Genomic DNA, 8,811 nt, shown 5'->3' on the forward strand with positions numbered 1-8,811 from the left:
GTTAGCTGCCCAAATAACAAGCAATATTTGAAAACCAACTTTTTTATCTAACAGTCTACAAAAGTGGCCCATGATGGTTTAACAAAACTCATTTAAAAATCAGCCTGAACAGAGGTCAGTAAACAGAACTGTAGGTGGTATCATTGTTTATGTATTAACATATTCTTAAAAGCCATTTAACTTGAGTGCATTCATTCCTATTCTATTTTTTTTTTTTTAACTTAAGCAGTGGCTTGCTGATCTACAAGAACAAATGTGTAGATAGGAAGCCAGGAAGTGAGCAGCCATCCCTCTTCCCTCACTGCATGCCTTGTCTCAGTAAAGAGACTTCATTAACATCCATTTTTATGTCGCACACAATTTAAAGAAGGCTTGGAAAAACAAAAGCATAGCACTGAATGAAGGAAGGCAACAAAGCCTGATAATGTTCTTTAAGAAGTTCTATGTGGATTTTATTTTTTCCTACTGTTTGAGTTATTCTAGATGTATGTGATTCTTACACAGGCAAAAAACTAAACTTGTTTGGAGTCTATGATCTGAAAGACACAAAGTGCCTTTCAGTAGTTTTTGACTTCATTGTGAGAGTGGTTTTCCTGCATGATCTGCCTGAAAGTTACATTGCTATAAAGATAAAATTGACAAAGAATGTGAGAACGTATGTTACAGACTTTTTTTCAGTGCAGTGTTTTTGAACAATAAACATGTTCCAAATGGCAATAAAACTCTCGAACACTTGGAAAAATTTTGTTTTTCATACTGGGATAACAGACCCAAAAGTGAAATTTTATTATGGAGTGTCACTTTATTACTGTAACAGCATCAAGCAAAAGCAGGCTGAAAAAGGAAATGGTGTGTACTGAATTTAGGTAAGTGTCCTCTGGATTCTAATACCTAAAACTAAAAGAGTGTACGGGTACTTAGACTGAATAATCCTGGTGTGATAGGCAGGGTTGAATTCAGAGCTCTCATTATGCAACTCAGTCAAGATTACATATTGTCTTCTAGCAATAAGAGCAAGTCTTAATTTACCGTCTTCCGTTGTGATGGCAACAGTTCCTGATGGACATACAAGGAAGAGGCTAATAGGGCATGTCTGCTGGGTGGCTAAAGCTGGTACTGACTGCTGCTGCTTTAGAGAAGTTACTGCATAAAGCTGCCCTGTCAGTGCTGCTGTCTTGTCACAAAAGTAGCCCTCCCATCTCCTGGAATAGAAGCACTGTTAGACTTCTGTACAAATGAATAGTGAGACACAAGCCGATAAGGACACTGATTATCTTGGCACCTCATAGTTTGTTATGTTACTTCTGGAGAGAAAAATAACCTAGATGAACTTCCCAGGTGTGAAATGTGTTATGAAGCTTGCAGTACAGGCTCTACTCTGCTCTCACCTGCTTTATCACTGTTTCTTAGCTCCTGATAGTCTTTGCTTCTCTACCCAGAGAATACCATTTGCAAGAGTTCCTTCTCTAATTTTCCTGCTAGCTGTACCATACTTTATTTCCTTCTGCCTCTCTCTTTCTTCCCCTTATCCATTCACTATGACAAGGCTCAAAATCTTTCATACTGGGCTAGAGCAAGAGTCAATTGCAGGTGGAAAGTGGGCTTTACCTTGCTTTGATTGAATGTTATGCCAGGGATGCTTCCTGCAGCCCACAGAGACTTAAAAAGGGGGAAGGGGTGGCAGCAAAGCATTTTTCGTGGGACTTCAAGGGACCAAACCCTCTTTAGGAAGGGAAATCCAGTCTGGGCTGGATTTTCATTGCCTGTCAGTTTGCCTAGTGACAAAAATAGTTTATATGAGCAGAGTGCCACCAACTGGCTTGTGGCCTGTGTTAATCAAAGCATTATTTATCAAGCCATTTACATACTACTTCTTGGTTTAAAGGTGCTGGAAGCTGGGGGATTATTGGAATATTATTAAAAGGAATTATTGCAATAAATAATTGTATGATTAGTCTGCACCCTACTCTGGCACAAAACACTGAAACACACTGGCGTATGGCCGTCTTAGAATGGGGCTGCTTGGGATAATCCAAAAAGGGGAACAAGAGCTTAAAGAGGACTGGAGATGGTGTATTCTTGAGTTTGAATACCTTAATGGTGCTAATGGCTTTCTTTTGTTCTTTCTTTATTCCCCTCAGGTAGCACTGGATGAAAGAATGGGGCTATGTGAGTTTCACTGATAAATTATAAGTAAGAGCTCAGTATTTGCATTTGATTTATAAGATTACAGGGCTTGTCTGTATTTGCCATTATTCTGAAATACCTACTTGGTTTTAACTTCACAGTTTGGTTTAATAACAACTTTCATCTGTAGGTTATATCCTGTCACTAGAAACCTGTGCTGCTCTCCCTGTGTGTTTTGCCTCTGCTCCACCACAGTAAGACTGGGAACCACGTGGCCTTTCCTCTCCTGCTGCAGTGGTTACTGCCATAGCAACAGCTGCTGTCTTCTTTCACATCTTTAGACAGAAAAGAATTTCTCACCTTTTTGCACAAGTCCTGCTACACAGGTGGTAAGGAATGCAACACCCTTAGGAATTCAAGTAGGAGAGAGTGCCAGCTAAAGTCTCAGTCTGTGTTTTCCCCTTTCTCCCCAGTTTGAGCTGGAGGTGTCTTGAGTCAAGTTTTAAAGGGAAGCCCTAAGATGGTAACTGACTATGGCATCAAAATAGCTCACAATCTCCTCTGCTATTGCAAGATTGAGTGTCCTTGATCTGGAAGTTCGATGATTTATGACTCGAATGTGGAAATCATTTGGTAGCATGGTAATTACATGACAGAAAGCAATAACCATAATTGTGTGGTTGGAAGAGAAGAAATTACTTGCAAGGATTTTTAATGAGTGCAATAACACCTACAGATAATGAATTTTGTTCAACCTCACATAACTGTCTCATGCTTTATAATCATTTTAGCCAACGCTGCTATATATGGGTGGTGGTTTTTTGGGGAGTTGTTTTGGGAGCTTTTGGAGTATGTTTTGGTTTGGGGTTTGTTATTTTTTTGTTATTTTGGGGGGGTTTTTTTGTTATTTTTTTGTTTTTGTTTTGGAGGTTTTATACTTCTAAGAGTTCTCTATAAAGTGAATATTCCCTGCTATAAGACCAGCAAAAAAATCTCTCGGCCACAGTGCTACCAATACAACCTGCCAGCTCTCAGAGAAAACACACTCATAGTAAAATGTAGTTCTCCGCAGCATTGAGGGTTAGCTTTTGTTACCTATACCAAGCACAATGGTGTCATCTGAGCAAGGACAGCACAGCAGAGAATTGGGTGTGGGAGGGAAGTCTCAGTAAGTTTAGAGACAGAAAAGGCAGTAAAAAAAGGGAGAGTTTTCTCCATGGGACCAGGATAGGTTTTGACATGGAAATAAAGTGCTTTGAAAATACAGTCCTAGACTAGGACAGACCAGTCTTGTAACTACTCCAGTGTTTTCCCTGGGTTCTTGCATGAATGCTGCTGCAAACTGTATTATGGTCCAACTAATACGTAGAGCATCAAACTACCAAATGCATTTCTTGAACTGTGTGTGTTTCCAGGGTATTTGAATCTGTTTTACACTGCTACAGGTGCAGACACTGGTTATTTCTTTCCATGCCAGTTCTAAGAATGTGAAGGCAGTCAAAAAGAGCAGGAATAAAAAGAGGAGATAGGGACAAGTACTAAAAAAACCTATTAGAGTGCTATGTTCATGTCACTTAGTCCAAAGCCCTTAATGAATACAGTCTGTTTCTTCATGCTCATATGACAGACATTAAAGTTAGCAGTTGAATATAAAACAGTAATACAGAAATATTCACAAGCACAGTTAACAGCTCTCCTAGGTTTTCAGCTTGTGTCTCACAGGGTGCATTGGTCCTATCTGAATTTGGGGAAGAACAGTGCTCCCTGCCTGATGCAATATGACTGCAGTTCTGCTTCTTTAGAGCTGGAGTATGTCTGCTGCCAACTTGCACAAAGGCTGAAAAGTTTATTCTGATTGAGCAAGACATTGCTGCAAGTGTTACAATCTCATAAAGTAGAACAGCAATCAGTCTTTAAAGTTAGGCAATTTCTTTATTAAATTAATTGTGGAGAAGTCTGTCTCTCCCCACCCAACCCCTTCTTGCCTTTGCAGATCTAACACCTACCGGTGCATTGTCACTGTGGTAACTGCTTAAAAATAACCAATGTCCATGGAATCAACTGAATAGCAACCAGAAGGCAGAAATACTGGTTTTCTCAATAACCTGCTCTGGGTGTCATCACTGAGGTCCTGCTCCTTCCAGATCATCAGCTCTCTGTATCACATAGCCTAAGCCTGACCATGATGCTGCTCTCTTCTTTTCCTACTTTTCATCCTTTTCCCTTTCTTCCTGCCTTCTTTAACAGCAGGTTTCAAGTAACTATGGCAACAAGGCTAGGAATTTTCCGCTTATTTGTTCCGTCTGAAATCTGGGTCATGTCTTTCTCATTAAGTGAAACTTGTATGGAGAGAACTGGTCCAAACTCAGCCTTTGGTGCAAGAAAAGGCAATGTCAGTTATGGCAGCACATACATGATGGTTAAATTTGGTCCATTGTGTTAGAAAAATGTAAAGGTACAAAGTAAGCCACTTAAAATTTGGAAAGTATTTAATAATTTCGAAAGCATTTAGTACATCTCTTACTCAGGGGAGAACCACTGCTGTAATTTGCTCTAACTGATTTATGGGCTGATGGCAATAATTTCATATTGTGTTTCTTGTCCTAAGGTATATTAACTAAATTAACTTAAGGGGTACCTTCTCAGAGTGGTATTGAATGATGTAAATGATACCAGTAGCCTCTTTCAAGAGGAAATGTGGTAGTGTGAAACCTTGAAAGTTTTATCTCCTGTCTATCTCCTGACAGGACAAGATATTAATCTCCTCTAATCTGTCACTGCAGTCTGACTGGATCTGAGATCACAGTTTCAGGACAGAAAGGTCTCCAGATTTTAACTTGTTTCAGTGCCAAGGGAGTAGCAAGATTATCTCAAATGTTCCTGTCTTACAGATTTGGATATACCACATCTCCTTGTACCGAGGATGACTTAAAATCCCAAAACAATTGCTGTGTTTGTTCATGGGGAAGCCATGCAAAGCAACGATTACAAGGTATTGTACACCCTTGATGCTATGGGTCACCTGCAAGCAAAGCAGAAAGCCAGCAGTAACCTATCTTTTACTTTGTCTGTCTTATACTGTAACTTGGTAAGGATCAGCATCAGCTGTCAGCTGGATTATTGTTAGCTGGGTTCAGAGATTTGGCAGGGTATCCAATGGTGTATCAGCTGAGCAAGAGTCTGCACTACCTGACCTGAGTGTGTGACGGCACACAGAGATGAGCTCACAAGACTGTTTGGTACTTCTCTGTATATGTGTTGTTTTGGCCACAGTGAGCCAATAAAGGCGCTTACCTATCCCTCCAAAGCTTTGCAATAGCTCACAGTGTTCTGTGAATCACACACACACTTGGCTACTACAAGGTGCCTGCCAAGCACACTGGGGAATAGCTCATCTGGAGCTGGTTTTTGTATGCCTCAGATTTCTACATCAAAGACCTATGAGTGAGGTTATTTTGTGTCACTAGAGAAGTGATGACTGGATCTGGAAAGGTCTGAGTCACAGCAGAAACAATTACCATGAAGCTGGATGAAGCCACCATGTGGCCTGTGATTTAGGCTGATCTGCAGATAAATTAGAAGAGATCCGTTTCCTGAACTGAGGCATAAGAAAGAGGATACCTTTTCCAGCTTTTGCTTCCTTGTTCCTTGTTTTGGATCACCACTACCTGTCACTGTCAGCAATGCAGGCTTGTTGGAAGATGTTCATAGTTGCATTTTCAGGAGTACAGGATTTTTTTAAAAGCTACGAAGGGCATTTGTTGCCCACTGTTAAGCTCCCTTCCCTTCAGAGGGAAGCTGCTGCTTTGTGTCAGGTGAGATATTTGTACCATACAGCAGGATTCAGGTGGGGTCTCAGCAAGTGGAATAGGCAAGTCCCAAAAGCAGCTCTACATTTTGTTTTCTACCATGCTCCCAGTAGGTCTCTGTAAGACCCATTTGTTTAACATTCCTTATAACCCCTGACCTTAACCTTTCAGCAGTGTTCATTCAAATATCCCATTTGCATTTCATTCAAATTCCCCCATTTGGGGAGGGATGCAGGACATTAGAACCCTACATATGACCAGAGCAATCACAGAACTGTTATTTTTGTGGAGTAAGTGCTTACATGTTGACAGCTGTTAGAGCTGCAAGACTGAAGGGTACAGACACTGCTCTCTGTACATTAAATTATGTCACCAACTGCGTCAATTCAGTAAGTTGGCTGAATTCACACATTTTTCAGGAAGACAACATTACTTAGCAGTTTTTCTAGTTAGCTTTGAATTTAGATGCAGATACATGCAAACCAGTAAGGTCAAGAACCAATGAAACTTGTAAGCAAACCACATCATCCCTTGAACTGTGAAACCGAGGCTTGCAAATTCATAACACTCTGATCATAAAAACAGAAAATATCTTCAGATGTGGTATGTTTGTGATCTAAAGGCATAATGATACTTTGTACCAGCTATTTTGACTTGTGTTAACAAAACAATTTTACCTTTTCGGAAAAAGAGTAATTTTTTGGTCCTGCTGCTTTATCAGCCAAAGTTCCTCAGCACAGGAACACTGAACAACATAGGCCTTCCAAACTGCCTCTTTTTCTTGGCAAGGTGTAATGACTGGTTCATGGTATTTCATGATAGAACAGAGAATTAAGAATTGCTGTTGAGCAGAGAAACTAGGAAAAATACACTCGGGCTGACTATGGCAACCATCTGCTCAAGAAAATAGCAAGGAAACAAAACCCCCTTTGCCTCATTCAGGAGTGAAACAGCTGTGGGTTCCAGGCAGGCTGCACAGCCCAGGCAGATGCACGTGGGAAGAGGGGACAGCAGTAGGATGCAGGCTGGACACCCCACTGTGTGCACTGCTCGTTTGCTTTGTGTGAGCACTTGTTCTCACAGAAACAACAAAAGAACAGCTTCGGCTTGCTCTCTGCCAGGTGCTTACCTGCCTGTACTCCCTGTACTACCAGAAAGCCACCAGTAATGCAAGGTACAGCCAACCACTCGTGCTTAAAGTCATGCAGACCAGAAGGTTAGACTCAGATTTAAATTGTCTGCATTTATCCATATCTATCTATAAATTAGGAGGGGAAAAGCAAAGAGAACTTCTTTGTTTTTATATTTTGTTCTCACATATGCTTTGGAATCAAAACACTTGTGTAACAAATAATTTTGTTACAACTTTGGGGCCTACTTAGATGATTTCTGCACACTCAAACACACCCTCATATACCATCTCCATTCTTTCTCCCATTTCTCCTCTCCTTCTTGCAAAGTCATAGTTATGTTGTTCCCTTTCACACTGTCCTCTCTGCACAGGTCCTTGCAAGGTATGGGCAATGCTGCCTGGCTCAGGTGACATTTTGCTGTTGTTTGGTTACTTTCACACAGCCATGTCTGCAACTGTTTCTTCCATTATTAATTTTAGCCTTGACCTAAAGCTTCCTAAGATGCCAATGGCCTGTCATGAGGCTGGAAAGGAACAGTTTATGTGCAAGTGTTTCACCTGAAAGCCAAGGCAGAAGGCACATGGGAAACTTCCTAAGTGTGTGTGGGTAGGGGAGGAGGGCGGGAAGGGAAGGTTGCTGTCCCAGGGGCCTCACTGGGGGCTCTGCTGCCTGGCTTTTATCAAGTTTCACTCACAGAGCAGCAGGTTACACAGCCCGTATCACTCATCTCCCTCTTGTGCCCCAGCCCCGCTTGCTGCCTGCTGTCACTTTTCATGTGACACCTCGGTCCTTTCCTCCAGCCTTGTTCCCCGCGCAAACGACCCAGGCCAGCGCTGAGGAGCTGGTCCAAGGGCCGGTCACACAGCAGACACACACAAAACACCCCCAGAGGACACACAGGGTCAGCGTCTGAACACAGCAGGGCAGGGAAGACTTGCATGGAATGACCAGGCTTGAACAGGGCGGATGGAGGATGGAGCGTTGCTGGGAACGAGCAGGAAAAGCCAAGACACAGGGCAGCGTGATGGCCTCTGGGCCACCCCATCCTACAGGGGCAGAGCTTAACACAGGGCCACATGGAAATCTCGGCAAAAAAGGTGTCCACACCTACTCCCATTTCTCCATACCCCACCCATTCTAGCTGGAAAAACACCTGGCTTGCTCACAGGCGGGCGCTGGATGCCTCGGGCACCCGCAGTTCCAGAGGGCCGAAGCTGTGGGGGCAGCCGCACACCGCCCGCTGTGGCTGCCCGGAACCACACCGAGCTCCAGGCCCAGCCTACAGCACACGGCACAGGATCGCATCTTGGTTGCGATGGTTCTTGGACACATCCAGTGAGGGAGACTACACAAACGCTGGGGGCAATCTGCTCCAGTGCTAGGTCACCTGCACAGCAAGGAGCCCGTATCCAAGTGGAACTTCCTGGGCATCATTTGAAGAGCAGCCGGGCTCTGCTCGGTGGTGCCAAGCAATAGGACCAGAGACAACGGGCAGAAACTGATGCTCAGGAAGTCCCACCTGCACGAGGTACCCCAGCACCAGCGTGTCCCAGCAAGGTTCTACCGGGGTCCAGCGCACCCGCGGCGCTGTGTTCCGTAGCCTGTGTTCTGTGTCCTGTGTCCATCGCTCATCACGCTGCTGTGCGGACGCCGATTCCGCGGGCGGCGATGAAGCCGGGCTCGGGCTGAGAGAGCCCTTCCTCCCCGCGGTGCCCCCAGCCAGGGCCGCGGCCGGGAATGCG

General features: G+C 43.5%; 1 long non-coding RNA gene across 1 annotated transcript; it reads right to left on the reverse strand.

The window, feature by feature from the left end:
• Window positions 1-449: 449 nt before the first annotated feature.
• LOC134547080 (uncharacterized) lies at window positions 450-8,721 on the reverse strand. The gene is made up of 2 exons (XR_010079367.1): window positions 8,589-8,721; window positions 450-8,456 (listed from the first exon to the last, which is right to left on the reverse strand). It is a non-coding gene; the product is annotated as an uncharacterized LOC134547080 (long non-coding RNA).
• Between the last annotated feature and the right edge of the window lie 90 nt (window positions 8,722-8,811).

Source organism: Prinia subflava, chromosome 2 (genome assembly GCF_021018805.1).
Source record: "Prinia subflava isolate CZ2003 ecotype Zambia chromosome 2, Cam_Psub_1.2, whole genome shotgun sequence".
Lineage (NCBI taxonomy): Eukaryota > Metazoa > Chordata > Aves > Passeriformes > Cisticolidae > Prinia > Prinia subflava.